This window comes from Mytilus californianus, unplaced genomic scaffold, assembly GCF_021869535.1.
Source record: "Mytilus californianus isolate M0D057914Y unplaced genomic scaffold, xbMytCali1.0.p SCAF_4, whole genome shotgun sequence".
Taxonomy (NCBI): domain Eukaryota; kingdom Metazoa; phylum Mollusca; class Bivalvia; order Mytilida; family Mytilidae; genus Mytilus; species Mytilus californianus.
The window spans coordinates 59,864,957-59,884,184 of NW_026262690.1; the positions used below are offsets into that span (position 1 = coordinate 59,864,957).

The 19,228-nt window shown below is 33.2% G+C and overlaps 1 protein-coding gene and 1 long non-coding RNA gene across 4 annotated transcripts in view; one reads left to right on the forward strand and one right to left on the reverse strand.

The window, feature by feature from the left end:
- The window catches only part of LOC127698557 (proto-oncogene c-Rel-like), a 182,992-nt gene that overhangs the window by 64,663 nt on the left and 99,101 nt on the right, over nt 1-19,228 (reverse strand). The window lies entirely within an intron of this gene.
- LOC127698590 (uncharacterized) lies at nt 7,463-10,599 on the forward strand. Its single transcript, XR_007980895.1, has 3 exons — nt 7,463-8,076; nt 8,579-9,080; nt 9,583-10,599. It is a non-coding gene; the product is annotated as an uncharacterized LOC127698590 (long non-coding RNA).

Sequence of the window (19,228 nt, forward strand, 5' to 3'; positions counted from 1 at the left end):
GTCTGGCGTCGTCCGGCGTCGTCCGAAGACACATTGGTTTTCGCACTCTAACTTTAGTTTAAGTGAATTGATCTCCATGAAATTTTACCATAAGGTTCAATACCACGAAAGGAAGGTTGGGATTGATTTTGGGGGTTATGGTACTAACAGTTAAGGAATTAGGGGCCAAAAAGGGGCCAAAAATAAGCATTTTTGTAACTTCCAGACAATAACTTGTGTGTAAGTGTATGGATCTCTCTGACATTGTACCACAAGGTTCCATATCACAAAGGAAAGGCTGTAATTGATTTTGGGGGTAATTGCCTCAAAATTTTAGGAATTAGGGGCCAAAAAAGGGGCAAAAAACAAGCATTTTTCTAGTTTCATGACAATAACTTGTGTGTAAGTGTTTGGATATTTCTGAAATTGTACTACAAGGTTCCATATCACAAAGGGAAAGCTGGAATTGAGTTTGGGGGTAATTGCCCGAAACATTTAGGAATTGGGGGCCAAAAAGGGGCCAAAAATAAGCATTTTTCTAGTTTCCAGACAATAACTTGTGTTCAAGTGTATGGATCTCTCTGAAATTGTACTGCAAGGTACCATACCACAAAGGGAAGGCTGGGATTGAGTTTGGGGGTGATGAATCATAAGGGGGTTCAAAAAATTTGGGGGGGGATTTTTTTTTTTTCTTTTTTTTTCTTTTTTTCCTTTTTTTTTTCTTTTAAAATTTTCCATTTTAAGTTGGTTATTTCTGATTAATATTTAAAAGCAAATAATAATGATATGGTAGGAGATACACACCAAACAGGATGTGTAAATTATTATCTAATAAGTATTGTGCAATAGCAAGAAATTTTCAATTGCACAGTATTGCACAATAGCAAGAAATCTTCAATTGCACAGTATTGCGCAATAGCAAGAAATCTTCAATTGCACAGTATTGCGCAATAGCAAGAAATATCCAATAGCACAATATTGCGCAATAGCAAGAAATTGTCAATTGCACAGTATTGCGCAATAGCAAGAAATATTCAATTGCACAGTATTGTGCAAAAGAAGATACTTCGTATAAATTGCTTATTTCTTGATCAATTTCAATGGGGTTTTATTCTTGAATTCTTGGGGTTCTTTAATATGCTGAATCTAACCGTGTATTAAGTTTTTGGATTTTGGGCCCCGTTTTTAAATTGGTCCACATTGAGGTCCAAAGGGTCCAAAATTTAACTTTGTTTGATTTCTTCAAAAATTGAATTATTGGGGTTCTTTGATATGCTGAATCTAACCGTGTATTTAGATTCTTAATTTTTGGTTCCGTTTTCAAATTGGTCTACATTAAGGTCCAAAGGGTCCAAAATTAAACTTAGTTTGATTTTAACAAAAATTGAATTTTTAGGGTTCTTTGATATGCTGAATCTAAACATGTATTTAGATTTTTGATTATGGGCCCAGTTTTCAAGTTGGTCCAAATCGGGGTCCAAAATTAAACTTTGTTTGATTTCAACAAAAATTGAATATATGGGGTTCTTTGATATGCTGAATCTAACCATGTATTTAGATTTTTGATTTTTGGGCCCTGTTATCAACTTTGTCCACATTGAGGTCAAAAGGGTCCAAAATTTAACTTTGTTTGATTTCATCAAAAATTGAATTATTGGGGTTCTTTGATATGCCGAATCTAACCGTGTATTTAGATTCTTAATTTTTGGTTCCGTTTTCAAATTGGTCTACATTAAGGTCCAAAGGGTCCAAAATTAAACTTAGTTTGATTTTAACAAAAATTGAATTTTTAGGGTTCTTTGATATGCTGAATCTAAACATGTATTTAGATTTTTGATTATGGGCCCAGTTTTCAAGTTGGTCCAAATCGGGGTCCAAAATTAAACTTTGTTTGATTTCATCAAAAATTGAATTCTTGGGGTTCTTTGATATGCTGAATCTAACCATGTATTTAGATTTTGGATATTGGACCATAATAGGTGAATGTCCAATTTAAAATTTTTAAGTTCTTAGACCACATTCATTCTGTGTCAGAAACCTATGCTGTGTCAAATATTTAATCACAATCCAAATTCAGAGCTGTATCAAGCTTGAATGTTGTGTCCATACTTGCCCCAACTGTTCAGGGTTCGACCTCTGCGGTCGTATCAAGCTGCGCCCTGCGGAGCATTTTATTAAAATGATGTCTGATTATGATATTTTGTTGGAAATATTATCCAGCTATTAGCTGTTATGGTCCTGTTACCCTATATATATATCAACTGTCTTGGTGGTGTAGTAGTCGATTGCTCACCAAGTGTGGGATTTCATGGGGTCAAACCGAAAACCTAAAAATTGGTATTTGCTTTTTTTTGCTAATCAGGTGGCATTTAGTTGTAGGAGCCAAGACTGCTCAGGAGAGTCAGAATAATGTGTTGTGGTAGTGTTACATGTCTTCCTGGGTTTGTAACATTATGAAATAGCGGTTTAAAATTGGGTTCTTGTCCTGATTTACATGTAATATTTGTCATTGGACTATTAAGCATTAATCTTTCCCTCCCTGTATATATGAATATTAAATATGGGGTGTATGTTAAGTGAAATAATTAGCTAAACAAAAGATTCACAAAACAACACCAAAAAAGACATCTAACAGTCAACATATGCCTTCTATATATGGGCATACATATTAACAACTTGCAAACCGAGTAACTTTGAGATCCTTTATACAATAGCCCTTATATTTATGTTTGATGTTAAGTATATACCCAGAAAAGCTATTCTTTAAATAAAAGATTTTGCTTGGGTTATGGCATATATCACTCGCTAAGTCTCATGTTGAGATTTTATTCATTTTGCAATATGTTTTGACTAATATAATTGTGATCAAAATTACTGAAAAATGGGGACCCAACTTTCTTTCAGTATTGATGTTAAAGAGGGATAATTTTGTAATTCTGAATGTGGAAAAAGTAACCTTAAGCAAGGAATTTAATAGTAAGAACTACTGTTAAAAAGGTGCATCTATTTATTTAATTTGATATGCAAGTGATAATCTTAAATAAGAAATGTGTATTTGTGTTACACACTCAGAAACGTGTCCATCCCCCCAATCGTGTCCATTTTTTGAAAAACGCCCAACATGTCCAATCCCCCCCAACGTATCATATGAAGCCAAAATTTAAAAAGCCCAGAAACCACTTCTGCAAGAAGCCAGTCGTGCAATACCCTCAAAGATAGTTAGGCCTAACCAGAGTATAGTAGTACAAAATAAAATTGAGAATGGAAATGGGGAATATGTCAAAGAGACAACTACCCGGCCAAAGAGCAGATAACAGCCGAAGGCCACCAATGAGTCTTCAACGCAGCAAGAAAATCCCGCACCCGAAGGTGGTCCTCAGCTGGCCCCTAAATAAAAATTCCAGCTTCAGACCTCAATTAAACTGATTGAAAGATTATGTCTTCATCATATGAATATCAAGTACAATCCCTCCCGAAAAGAATTCATTAAGTAAACGATGAACTAAACTGTACAAAACTAGTTAATTGCAATTTTTATGTTTGCTCTAAATATGCCTGAAATATTTGCCACTGGACAGCAATCAACAGTCCATAGTTAATTATGTAATGCTAATAAATGACCAATTTATCAATATTGAAGCACTGGGAAAATTAGCAAGATAAAAAGTACCTCCATCTAAAATTTAAAACAATGATAATCATATTGATAAAAAAAATTAATAAAACCGCTGCAAGTAAAAATAACTTTTTTAGATTGTTCCATTGTTTTTTTTATCTGGTGTCTGTTTATTGGGAAGCAGAAGTCACTGTGCATAGTGTGCCATATCTTGGACATTTGTCTATACGGATCACTTCACCTTTCCATCAGATGTCCTTGGATAGCGGCTACGATTCTTTTTTTAAGAATCAAACAAACAAGACTGACATCGCCAATCATGTTCCCTATCATTGAATTGCCGTAAATGTTATTGACATCACGGAGAACAAATTAGCGCTAAAAGTTTCGACACATTTTGGGGTTTTAAACTGGACATGTTTTGGCGATTAACAAAATTCGGACACATTTGGGGGATGTGAAATCGGACACGTTCAGGGGAATCGGACACTTTTGGGAGTGTTACATATATATACAGATCAATTCAAGTTAATATTGAAATTTTTTTATAGAAAATACATTTTTTCCATGAAAATAATTTTTTGTTACTAACTAGTAATTGATCTGAATAAAAGCTCTGTGCAAAGATCCCCTAAACAGTAATGTTTTTAACACTTATGTCTGACAAAAATATAGTTTTATCTATATAGCAATGAAGTGTAGATACTTATAACTAGAACTTTGAGGAAACTCACAGAAGGATTCCCCACTTCCCTGCAAATTTGATCATCTTCCCTTTAACACGTTCAACCAGGATTTTATTACTTTATGCACATCCTCAGATAATGCTCCACAACAGTGTAAAGTTTATGAATATTTGTCAAGCTGTCAAGAAGGAGATGTACATAAAAGAGATTTATCACATTTCGATTTTCAAGTAAGTAAGTTGGATTATCTCTCCTTTAACATGCTGGACCAGGATTATATTACTTTATGCACATCCTCATGTAGTGTTCTACAATTGTGTAGAATATCATTATTAACCCAATATAATAACCTAATATTGCCATTCAAAGTAATCACCTTTATCAATCAGTGGCAAAAATGACCACACATGGAAAACCTGAAAAATATCAAAAATGCAAACAACATTATACAAATGTTCAGAGGTAGAGAGTCTCCCAAACATTAAAAATCCTGTAAGGTTTCAGAGTCTTTCTATGTGTAGTTTAAGATGGAAAGATTTGTTTATCATTGTCCAATTAGAATCAGTAATTGCCTATGGGCATCATGTTTTTTTTTGTCTGATCAGAACCAAATAAGGATTGTTTGTAGAGGTCCTTCTTAACATCATTCCTACCAACTTTATTTCACATTGGCCTTGTGGATTCAGAGAAGATGAACATATGATTTTGAATAAAGTTTTAATGGGAACTTTGTGCCACAAATGCCACCATGTTTGCCGTGGTATCAACATAATATGAGGATAGCTTTCAGAGAATCTCACAATCATCAATCATATAAAGTTCCAAAACATTTTGCCTTGAAGATTCAGAGAAGATTTTTGCCAATTAGATAATCAGAATCAAAGTTTGCCTCTGGCAGCCATGTTTTATGTTGGATTGGACCACTCTGGCAGCCATATTCGATGTTGGATTGGATAAAATGATGACCATTTGTAGGTTACCTACATGTACAAGTTGGACAATGATGACATGAGGTCAGGTGATGACAATACACCTTTCAGACAAGGTGAGCTAAAAAAAAAATAATTTCCAGTTGGTTTAGACCAAATGATGATCATTAGTAGAGTACCTCCCATACATCATTCCTGCTAAATTTGATTAATACTGGTGAAGTCTTTTTAGAGAAGATGAAAAAATGTTGAAGTTTATGGCCAATGATGATAGATGCCAAGTGATGGCATTACCTCTAATGGCCTTTTAGGATAGGCGAGCAATTTTTTTTAAAATAAACTGGGTCACATGTTAGTCTGTCCTGAGTCAGTGTACAGTATCTTGGTGTTTTGTGCTTTTACAAGAAATTGGTGTTGATGGAAGTCCTCCCACACAAGGAGATATAGAAATAGAAATATTGTGCATAAAATGTTCTATTATTGGACTGTATGTACAAAAATTGAATATGTAGGGTTGTTTTTTTGTATGCTGAGGTTGCTGTCTCATTGATATATACCTCCTCACATTGCACAGAATATGAAGAATGCAAGAACCCCACTGAAACAGGGGATGAACTTCATTGTTCTGGAAGGGTAAACAGATCTGATTTTAAGCTTGTGGTTACTGTTAACCAGTAGTTGTGATAGCTATAGGTCTGTATCAGTAAAAAGTGAAGGGTTAGTGATAAAACAAAGAACAAAATATCTTTTATTCAAATACAGGCACATATTGGGCGACATTTAACAACAACATAAGGTGGTGGATTCATTTTTTCTACACAAATTTTTTATCCATTGATTATACTGATTATTTCTAAAATGCACAGAAAACACTAATTTAAAGTAGATGTAATTGTTTATATCATATCCACTTTAACTAAAACTGGCTTCCCGTAAGCCCTATACTTGAGCAATGAAAGTTAACAAATGGACCTGAAAACAGAATTATCAACATTGTGATGTACATGTAAAAAAAAAAAAATTAAATCTCTGCTAAAGCCACAATTATGATATGCAAAACTAGAGGCTCTAAAGAGTCTGTGTCGCTCACCTTGGTTCATGTGCATATTCAACAAAAGACAGTCTCCAACATTGTAGACGAGAATAGAATTCATGACAAAAATCTCTGTTTTGTTGATCTTGTATTGCTGATCATTTAGTCAGTTTAGGTTCTCTTTATCTTCTTTAGTTTTTGCTCAAAACACAAAAGAGGGTAAAAAAATCCTCATTTAAGGGAAATCACTCCTATAAAGAGTGACAGTCTGCTAACTATCACCAAATTTGACTTGTTAGTAGATCTTGCCTTGCTGATCATTTTTGTGATTTAAAGTGTCTTTTTATCTATTATAATTTTTATCATATAAGGCAAAACATAAAAAAAATGGTAAAAAAACCTTCATTAAAGGGCATTAACTCCAATAAGGAGAAGTCGGACGATTTCCTTTAAATTGTCTTAATTATAAATCTTGTCTTGCTGATCATTTTTGCTTATTTAAGTTTCTATCTATCTATTATAATTTTTAAGGCAAAAACGTAAAAAATTGGTAAAAATCATCATCAAAGAGCAATAACTCTAATAAGGAGTCGATTGACGATTTCAACCATGCAAACTTATTTCTAGAACTTGTCTTGCTGATCATTTTTGCTTTTTTAAGTTTCTATCTATCTATAATAATTTTTATGATATAAGGCAAAAAAACGTAAAAAAATGGTAAAAATCATCATCAAAGGGCAAAAACTCTAATAAGGAGTCAACAGACGATTTCAACCATGAGACTTATTTGTCTTGCTGATCATTTTTGCAATTTAAAGTTACTCCTATTAGAAGTCGTCATATTTTGACATATATGGACAATTGGTAGAGCTTATCATTATAAACATTTCTGCTTATGTCAGATTTTCTCTATTTATATATAATGATTTTCAAAATAAAAGACAAAAATTGCATTTTACCCCTATGTTCTAATTTTAGCCATTAGGCATCTTGATTGGCAGGCGGGGTCATCGGACACATTTTTAAAACTAGATACCCTAATGATAATGATGATTGTGGCCAAGTTTGGTTAAATTTGGCCAAGTAGTTTCAGAGGAGAAGATTTTTGTAAAAGTTAAAAGATGATAGATGCCAAGTGATGAGAGAAAAGCTCACTTGGCCCTGTGGGCCAGGTGAGCTAAAAAAGGACTTAAACTGCACAGTAGGTCTGTTAATTTCACTGAAACTAGAGGCTCTAAAGAGCCTGTGTCGCTCACCTTGGTCTATGTGAATATTAAACAAAGGACGCAGATGGATTCATGACAAAATTGTGTTTTGGTGATGGTGATGTGTTTGTACATCTTAATTTACTGAACATTTTTCCTGCTTACAATTATCTCTATCTATAATTAACTTGGCCCAGTAGTTTCAGAGGAGAAGATTTTTGTAAAAGATTACTAAGATTTACGAAAAAATGGTTAAAAATTGACTATAAAGGGCAATAACTCCTAAAGGGGTCAACTGACAATTTCGGTCATGTTGACTTATTTGTAGATCTTACTTTGCCGACATTTATTGTTTTTTACAGTTTATCTCTATCTATAATAATATTCAAGATAATAACCAAAAACAGCAAAATCACCTTAAAATTACCAATTCAGGGGCAGCAACCCAACAACAGGTTGTCCGATTCATCTGAAAATTTCAGGGCAGATAGATCTTGACCTGATAAACAATTTTACTTCATGTCAGATTTGCTTTAAATGATTTGGTTTTTGAGTTAAAAGCCAAAAACTGAATTTTACCCCTATGTTCTATTTTTAGCCGTGGCGGCCATCTTGGTTGGTTGACCAGGTCACGCCACACATTTTCAAAACTAGATAACCAAATGATGATTGTGGCCAAGTTTGGTTTAATTTGGCCCAGTTGTTTCAGAGGAGAAGATTTTTGTAAAAGATTACTAAGATTTACGAAAAATGGTTAAAAATTGACTATAAAGGGCAATTACTCCTTAAGGGGTCAACTGACCATTTCGGTTATACTGACTTATTTGTAAATCTTACTTTGCTGAACATTATTGCTGTTTACAGTTTATCTCTATCTATAATAATATTCAAGATAATAACCAAAAACAGCAAAATTTCCTTAAAATTACCAATTCAGGGGCAGCAACCCAATAACGGGTTGTCCGATTCATCTGAAAATTTCAGGGCAGATAGATCTTGACCTGATAAACAATTTTACTTCATGTCAGATTTGCTTTAAATGCTTTGGTTTTTGAGTTAAAAGCCAAAAACTGAATTTTACCCCTATGTTCTATTTCTAGCCGTGGCGACCATCTTGGTTGGTTGACCAGGTCACGCCACACATTTTTAAAACTAGATAACCAAATGATGATTGTGGCCAAGTTTGGTTTAATTTGGCCACGGAGTTTCAGAGGAGAAGATTTTTGTAAAAGATTACTAAGATTTACGAAAAATTGTTAAAAATTGACTATAAAGGGCAATAACTCCTAAAGGGGTCAACTGACCATTTCAGTCATGTTGACTTATTTGTTAATCTTACTTTGCTGAACATTATTGCTGTTTACAGTTTATCTCTATCTATAATAATATTCAAGATAATAACCAAAAACAGCAAAATCACCTTAAAATTACCAATTCAGGGGCAGCAACCCAACAACAGGTTGTCCGATTCATCTGAAAATTTCAGGGCAGATAGATCTTGACCTGATAAACAATTTTACTTCATGTCAGATTTGCTTTAAATGATTTGGTTTTTGAGTTAAAAGCCAAAAACTGAATTTTACCCCTATGTTCTATTTTTAGCCGTGGCGGCCATCTTGGTTGGTTGACCAGGTCACGCCACACATTTTCAAAACTAGATAACCAAATGATGATTGTGGCCAAGTTTGGTTTAATTTGGCCCAGTTGTTTCAGAGGAGAAGATTTTTGTAAAAGATTACTAAGATTTACGAAAAATGGTTAAAAATTGACTATAAAGGGCAATTACTCCTTAAGGGGTCAACTGACCATTTCGGTTATACTGACTTATTTGTAAATCTTACTTTGCTGAACATTATTGCTGTTTACAGTTTATCTCTATCTATAATAATATTCAAGATAATAACCAAAAACAGCAAAATTTCCTTAAAATTACCAATTCAGGGGCAGCAACCCAATAACGGGTTGTCCGATTCATCTGAAAATTTCAGGGCAGATAGATCTTGACCTGATAAACAATTTTACTTCATGTCAGATTTGCTTTAAATGCTTTGGTTTTTGAGTTAAAAGCCAAAAACTGAATTTTACCCCTATGTTCTATTTCTAGCCGTGGCGGCCATCTTGGTTGGTTGACCAGGTCACGCCACACATTTTTAAAACTAGATAACCAAATGATGATTGTGGCCAAGTTTGGTTTAATTTGGCCACGGAGTTTCAGAGGAGAAGATTTTTGTAAAAGATTACTAAGATTTACGAAAAATTGTTAAAAATTGACTATAAAGGGCAATAACTCCTAAAGGGGTCAACTGACCATTTCAGTCATGTTGACTTATTTGTTAATCTTACTTTGCTGAACATTATTGCTGTTTACAGTTTATCTCTATCTATAATAATATTCAAGATAATAACCAAAAACAGCAAAATTTCCTTAAAATTACCAATTCAGGGGCAGCAACCCAACAACAGGTTGTCCGATTCATCTGAAAATTTCAGGGCAGATAGATCTTGACCTGATAAACAATTTTACTTCATGTCAGATTTGCTCTAAATGCTTTGGTTTTTGAGTTATAAGCCAAAAACTGCATTTTACCCCTATGTTTTATTTTTAGCTGTGGCGGCCATCTTGGTTGGTTGGCCGGGTCACGCCACACATTTTTTAAACTAGATAACCAAATGATGATTGTGGCCAAGTTTGGTTTAATTTGGCCACGGAGTTTCAGAGGAGAAGATTTTTGTAAAAGATTACTAAGATTTACGAAAAATGGTTAAAAATTGACTATAAAGGGCAATTACTCCTAAAGGGGTCAACTGACCATTTCGGTTATATTGACTTATTTGTAAATCTTACTTTGCTGAACATTATTGCTGTTTACAGTTTATCTCTATCTATAATAATATTCAAGATAATAACCAAAAACAGCAAAATTTCCTTAAAATTACCAATTCAGGGGCAGCAACCCAATAACGGGTTGTCCGATTCATCTGAAAATTTCAGGGCAGATAGATCTTGACCTGATGAACAATTTTACCCCATGTCAGATTTGCTCTTAATGCTTTGGTTTTTGAGTTATAAGCTAAAAACTGCATTTTACCCCTATGTTCTATTTTTAGCCGTGGCGGCCATCTTGGTTGGTTGACCGGGTCACGCCACACATTTTTAAAACTAGATACCCCAATGATGAATGTGGCCAAGTTTGGTTAAATTTGGCCCAGTAGTTTCAGAGGAGAAGATTTTTGTAAAAGTTTACGGACGACGGACGACGGACGCAGGACGACGGACGACGGACGCAAAGTGATGAGAAAAGCTCACTTGACCTTTCAGGTCAGGTGAGCTAAAAAATCAATAATTTAGAACACTGATTCTTCATCACTAAAAAGACATATGCTTCTTAACATATATTAATTTTCATTTAACACTTTTATATATAATACACAGTACAAGCATATCTTCAGTTCACAACTGTTCATTTTACCAAACTCAACTTTACAATATTATTAATATAGATAATGAAGAATAAGGGTTAAATTGTATTAATTCATGACACAAAATCACCACATGCACTTGACAAAATACTAAGCAAAATAACAGCACTTTTATGCTATCTATCATCTCACAGAGAGGCTTTCTGACTGAGCAAAATTACGTCCCACTGCAAAATCAAGTTGGCCCCTAGCATTAGTGTATACCGGACTACTGTTATATTATGAAACTATAAATGGGTACTAAGCCAATCATAAAAGTATTTGTGTTTAGGGTTTCCTCCTTAAAAATATAGAGTAGGTACTACAAGTGTTGTTGGAATTTTTACCTTGTATATATTGGCATGAGCAGCCTTCAATTTTGTCACGATTCACTTCCAAAAGTTCCAATAAAAACATTAGGGAAGGCATTTGAGGCAAAACAAATAGAGAATTAGGCAAACCATAAACAAAACTATATCTTAGACTAGACCTATCACAATAATAGTGTCTTAGACTAGACCTATCACAATAATAGTGTATTAGACTAGAGCTATCACAATAATAGTGTTAACTCCATTTCTATTTTAAACAAAACTAACAGTCATTGACAGTTAACTTAATAATATGATTTTTTTTACTCCATGATTATAGAAAAATTACTTGTCATTTCATAAAAAATAAAACTCATCCACATACATTAAGTAAAGCTTTACACAAAAAATTGTATTTCTATAACTACAATCTTTTAGTTTTTATTCTGAGGTATATCAATATACAAAAGTATTAATATTAAATGACACTTGATCAACACATTTATCTAATTTTGTGTAATTGCCGAAAGCTTACATGGACATTATGGTGTAGGAATGTAATATTGTGTCAGATGCTGCATATATTAACACAACTTTTTCAATATTATGTTCATACAAAGAAATAAAGTATAAAGGCATTCCCATACAGTTATAAATATTGCATTTAGAAGCACTGTTGTTTTTCAATTATATTGATTGATTGCTTTATTTCCGCGGAAAGAACCAGGACTTTCGGCAGGAAAACTGACATTCCTAGTTACTAAGATTGGAGTTAAATGCACCTGCCACAGACCAGGTTTGAACTCACATCCTCAGTGTTGACAGGCTAGTTATACAGTAGATGAACTAATTAGACCACTTTGTCACCAAGCCCCTTCTTTAATATTAAGAAAAAACTAAACCTTGTATAGCGTTTTGGGGGATATGATAGTGCTTCACAACCAAATTTATAAACAGGTCAACAAATTTTCATTTTGATGTCCTAAGTCACTGTCAGGAATCTTGTCAGTAGTTGTATGTCATACATAATGTTTTGCATTTGGATAATCAGGTGCTGATTGCAGATCTTTTGCTGTTTCTGTTGAATTTTTTCACAGCTTTAAAAGAGTACACTAATGATTATTTAGAGCTTGTAATATTGTCTCGACACCTGACTTTAGTTGTACATGTCATTTGATTTTTTTGTCATTATGTTGTTGCCTCATGTGACGTACACCCCACATCCTATTTTTTCATATTAACATGCAGTTATAATTTTACTGTAAATAGCATGTTAGATGCAAGTGAACATTTGATTTTTTTTCTGTCATATAATTTTCTTTATAATTGTAACTTTAAGTGCATGTATATTATTGATCCATATTGCCATGATTACAAATAGTTTCATGTACAAGTAAAAAAAATAATTTTCGAACTCTATCTGTTCATAATGACTTCTCATTATATAACATACTTCTGGTAAATATCCTTCACCATTTAAGGAAGCTTCTATCATAATTTTATTAAATTCTGCAATAATATTTATATATCAAAAACCTTTTAATGTAGTTTTAACTTTTAATACATGCAACTACAGTACTATAGGATTACTATATTTAAATGCCAAGACCTTCTTGATCTTCACAAATTTCTTTCCACACAGGGCCAAAAAAAAAGCATTAGAGCTTACATGTTTCATACCAAATAATATATTTACTGATGTTATAACAAGATTTCAAAAATGATTTTCAAAATAGTAGACAGAATGGTACCAATAACAGACCAAGCAGATTCTCCCTCTTCCTGCTGACCACCCTGAGTCCGTGCACTATACTGTGCTGATGAGTAATCAAATGTTGTGTATCCTTCTTCATTATTATCTTCTCCTTCAAATTTGTTATATGAATGAACTAATTGTGCATAATTTGCATCATCATACTGTTTTAAGAAGTAGATGGACAATCTGTATTCCGACATTATATAAGTAGGATGGCCATAAATTCCTATACCTACTGGTCGTTTCATATTACTTGGGATTTCTACTTCCTCTATTCCACAGGTGTTTGATTGTATAACATAATCTTCATAAGATGGAGATAAAGTGTTATCAGATATGTATAAATCAGCATCTCCTACTATTGATTCTAATGTAATGTGAAGACGTCCCTGAGTACTTAGTCTGTAATGTGTATAATTTTCTGCACCAATCGTAGCTGTTAAGGTTTGAAGTAGGTGTTCACAGTAAACCAAGTGCAGACCCCAACTGGCCCACAGCAAAAACTGTAACACTATGTGCTGAACGTCCATTGTTTTCACTTTCTGTAAATACAAAAGAAACATATTTACAGTTACATGTGGCAAATGCTACACGTGAAAGAAGACAAATTCCATTTTTTTTCATGACACTTTTTGGTGATCAGATATACAAATGTGCAGGAATTGTAGGTTGCACTTTGTAAATACAGCTGTTTCACAAACCACACCTCTTTTGGGGAGATATATATATAATATTCATAGATATTTTGTTTTGTTTACCTACTGGTTCCCTGATATGATCTCTATGTTTCATCTCATAGACATAATTTGGGAATGTTACCAGTATAAATACACATGGATAGTGGCGAAATTGAATTCTTAGGAAGACCCAAAGTGAAGGGAGGGGTAATACAGAATTTGAGTATATAATACATTTAAACTCTTGGAAGTTTGGGGCATATTAATGTTGAAAATATGCCACACAGCCTTATGTTTTGACATTTGAATAAAATAGTAGTGCATATCAACTTTCCATTCTAGGATGTAATTTTTTACGAAGCTTCATAGTAAAAGTGGCACGATTGTAGCCGTTAAGGGAGTTCCTATGGGAAATTGCATTGTCTATATTAACAGAAGTGGAACCTGTATGATCTTTTATGATTTAAAAATTTGGGCACACATTCATAAACAGTGGCATACCTTTTTTCTAGTGAGGCAAACGATTTGATACTTGGGAGTTAAAGCCTGACACAGTTCAAGGACTGCAATTAGGATAGGATATGGCAAACCGAAGTCGCCAAAATTTTTTTGCGCCATTTACAAATGCAAACGTTGATTTCTATACAGGTTTGATTGTTGTTTGCTTACATCAAGGGATACATTTTTTATGCAATTCAAGACAAGAAAAAGAAAAAATTAAAGAACCTTTGTGAGCACGCTCTCATACCCTATGTCCCAACATTGTTACTTGGCAAACAAAATCTCACTAGATTCCTAAGTTCAAAGACTCACAACTCCTACGAAAGAAGATAAATAATAAATTCTTGTGGATATGCATATCTACATATTATGTCCTTATTATCTACAAAGTTTCAGGAAATTCTGTTGTTTGGTTTCAGAGGAGTTACGATGACAAACTGTTGCAGTAGTATATTTAAGCCGCAATTTTAAGTTCAAAGTGGCATAACTTCTTCAAAAAAAAATCAATCATAAATTCCTGTTGATATGCATATCTACATACAGTTAGTATGCCCCAACTATCTACAAAGTTTCATGAAACTCTGTTGTGTGGTTTCAGAGGAGTTGCGATGAAAATCTGTTGCAGTAGTATACTGTAAATTCAGAAATTATTGCATGCATTTATTATTGCGATTTTTCACGAATGGACAAAAATGTGAGTTTAATTATTGCGATTTCAGAAAAATCTGCATACAGATCAATGTTTCAGTTATCAGAATGCGAGTTCTTAATATTGCGATACCCGCCCAGTCACATCATTCACATTAATAAAAACCTCGCAATTATTTCTGAATTTACATTATTTAGGCCAAAATTCTAAATTCAAAAGGCATAACTCCTAGAAAAAAAATAAAATCATTATTCCCTGTCAATATGCACATCTACATAGTATGTCTTTATTATCTACAAAGTTTCATGAAATTCTGTTGTGTGGTTTCAGAGGAGTTGCCATGACAAGAATAGGACTGACGGACAGACTGACAGACAGACTGAAGGACAGATGGGTCAAAAACATTATAACCTACAGAACTTTGTTCCATGGGTATAATTAACCATATTCAATGATATAGGTTCTGCAGAGTGTGTGTTGACCAGTGTATGAGCACGATTTTTAGACTTCGCCTGGAAAAGGAGAGCATGTTAGACAAGAAGAGATTTTGTCTTCCAAAAGGCCTCCTATGGACCCCTGCCAGGTTTGTTTCAAGGGTTCTGTAGCACGTAGCAAGCATTGCAATCTCTATACTGTTGGATAGAGTATATAAATGCCCATCCCTTCAACAGACGACAAAGGCTTGATTGGCCACATACGTGTACAAAATTTTCTTCTTAGAAAAAATCCCAAATTTGCAGACTTTTATCATGAAAAAATAGTATTTTCTAATCTGCATTAGATCCATGAATACGTTTGAATGAAACTATTGATTAAAATTTTATTCTCTGTATTCAATGACTGATCAAAACAACAACAACTGACACAATCTTGGACACCCATAAATTGCTTGTGTATGGATTTGGCGATATTTAAGTTTAAGATCAACTATGTCTAGTATCTTTATAAGTTTGTGAGATGCATGGTGGCATACATGTATTATATGACTGGTTGAACTCTGAAGCCTGGCTCATATGAATCAAGGAACATGTCGGTGGAAGGGTAGAACAATTGTTTTCCATGGGAATGCCAAGTGTCTGTTGAAAACCACATTTATCAAATGCAACCAAAAAACAAAAATCAAGCATCCTGTCAGTTTCATAGGTCTGACCTCTTGTCTGAATCACTTTTGTTACAAGGTTTACACACAAGAAACCAGTATCTAATTTGGTCATTTCAGGAAATATATTTGATTACTAGTTTTTAAGTTAATTGAGGAATGTCCGTTACAGCTGTTATCCTAATGCTAGCAAGTTAAAGGTTTGGTTTGCTTGCTAGCTTTGTTTGTATTAAAGTTTACTCAAGCATTGTAATTAAGATTGACATCTGCAAACAATATAAGTAGGCGGAGTTAAACCTGTATATAGGTAAATTTGATTATTTGATAATGTCCAATCAAATTTAAATATAATGTATACAAGTTTAACTCTGCCTTTTTATATTGTTTTCAGATGTCAATCTTAATTACAATGCTTGAGCAAACATTAATACAAACAAAGCAAGCAAGCAAACCAAACCTTTAACTTGCTAGCATTAGGATAACAGTTGTAAAAGAATAGAGAAGTCAAATGTTTTGAACCATCATCACTCTCAACTCTATACTTTGGAATACATGTTACATATTTTATCTATCTTTATCTCCTCTATTTGTTTTGATATAAATTTAGTGAGGCAGTTGCATCATTGCCTCAAGGGAAGCTATGCCTCTGACAAAAGTAAAACTTGGTAAGGGAACCATCTAGGGAAAATTTGGTACAAGTTGACATTTAAAAGGTAACAGATGACATGGATTTAACCAATATGGCAGCCTTCATCATCACGGTAAACAGCACAAGTGCAAAAAAGACAGAAAAACTTACCAGTAAGAAAAGGTTTTGAATTCACTTATTTATATAGATTTTTATATTTTTTCTACCAAATTATTTTTCTTCTGTAATGAGGACTTCTTCCTCCATTTCATTTTACAAATATTAAGTTTTTGCTAATCTATTTATTCAGGGAAGTTTCTCATAAAAATAACTATTTGTTTTGAAAAATTCTTTACTTGTGTTAGTTTCTGGAAGGTGTTTCTCTCTGTATGCTCCAGAAAGTCTGTAATATATCCAAGTCAGTATATCCCTGTAAGACGGACATTTAAACTTCATAACCATCTTTTTCCATGAATAAAGTAGACCTATTATTTTAAGAATCTGATCATGAGAAACTAACCAAATCATTAAATATCAACACTGACAAATGAACCATGAAATGAGGTCAAGGTCAAACCCTCTCTTACAGACATATATAACATGCAATGATTGTATATATGTACATGAAGTTGTCAAACTGTTAGCATATTGTTTTTCATATATCAAAATCTCTCTGCTTCACATCTATAGAGATTTTTCTCATGAGTAATGATGAGGAATTTATTCAATGAATTAAGGCAATATAGACCTTAATATTATATAATTATTGACTTTTGATGAGGTTGATACAATGATTTATCAAACCAAGAGATGATATTCAACAAGGCCAACAGTCAAGGGTGAATGTCACATCTCTGGGGTTGATAAATCAATGTATTGACTGATATCAGTGTTTTCTGCTCTTTGGTCAGGTTGTTGTCTCTTTGACACATTCCCCATTTCCATTCTCAATTTTAATTGTTTTATTATATGACTTTTTAAAATCCATCTCCATTTTTTTACTTTTTACTCAAGATATTCATCTGCTTCTTCTTTATTTAATATATATATTGTCGGCTTTGGTAGTTGCTAACTTTTACAAGTTGAAATACTCAATGAAAAATATTTAAAAAAAATAGGCACTGAAAAAAAGAAGAAAAACGAGAATTTGCATGAGGTTGCCTAGAAAATAACTATTCACATGCACAGGTGGTGTTCCAAAACTTGTATTAACCTCTCATGATTTTTCCCATGGTGAATATAATGTTTTATAAAAGAAGATTCCCCATGCTTTTCGCCAATAAAAAAGAGAAATTTTATATAGTCATATAATAAAAAGGTAACTTTCTAGGGTAATAACACACAGTCAGACAAGAAGTCAGCATGTGGCCTTCAGGGATGACCAGACTCTAATAATTTAAAACTTCGTTTATATTTAGATAAGTAACCTTAATAACACTCTTTTACTAATAGAGTGCTACCAGAAAAAGAATTTTGATAGACAGCATCATTGAAATATATGTTTACTAAGATGATCCTCTGGAAGCAAATCAAGAATTTCAAAAAATAACTTTTGTTTAAGGGTCATGAATCATGCTTGGGAGGAAATGCATGTTCCATTGGAATTAAAAAATAATGGTAATAATACTTAAATATGATATGCATGATTTAAAGCAACTCCCCAACCAGGTGAAAAATTGCTAGCTGTGGAGACATAGCAGTAATGGTCATATGTTGATTTTTAATTTGTGTATATGTAGACTCATTAGATAAATTGAATTTGTACAAACATAGAAAACACAAGCTCCCAAGAGGTTTTTTAATTTACAAAAGAAACATATACATAAGTGTTTCTCGTTTCTCATTTTTTATATAGATTAGACCGTTGGTTTTCCCGTTTGAATGGTTTTACACTAGTAATTTTTGGGGCCCTTTATAGTTGCTGTTCAGTGTGAGCCAAGGCTCCGTGTTGAAGACCGCACTTTGACCTATAATGGTTTACTTTTATAAATTTTGACTTAGATGGAGAGTTGTCTCATTGGCACTCATACCACATCTTCTTATATCTATATACATCAACAATAAAACAAATTCCATGCAAATGATAATAGAACGGTCTTTGCAACAGAAACAAGATTATTTGAACTTGTAGATGTGTTCTTTTTAAGATTCTGAATTGTCTAAAGTTACAAATGATGTATTATCAAAATATTAATTATAAATATAACATAGCTGATATTACATAAATACAACCTATTGATATTATAGTTGTGAGTCATATATTTTATGTATTATAATGCAATGTACTTTAATTTGTATAGATCCTTTACCGATTGTTATAATTGCATTTGTGCTAATAAATATTATAAGTTATCTACGTTCATATCCATGTATATGGGTATTTTAACACCTTCAGTTCCCTGAACACATATACCCCAAGGCGAAGCTGATGGGTGTACAGGATACTGAAGGGTATTAAAATCCCATTTCTACAAATTTGAAAATAGTTAACGAATTTATCTCCGGACTTAGTCCTTATCGGGCAATTTTTATTAATAAGTTTTAATTGAAATTTGAAAATTTGACATATTTTTTACGGGGTGTTCTCCCTACAGGTAGTTAAATGTAAGACTTTTTCAATCCAGAGACAGAGAAACTAAAATAAATCAAATTTGGCACTCAATGTCGCAAGCGTTATGTAATAGATGGTGTGACACCAAT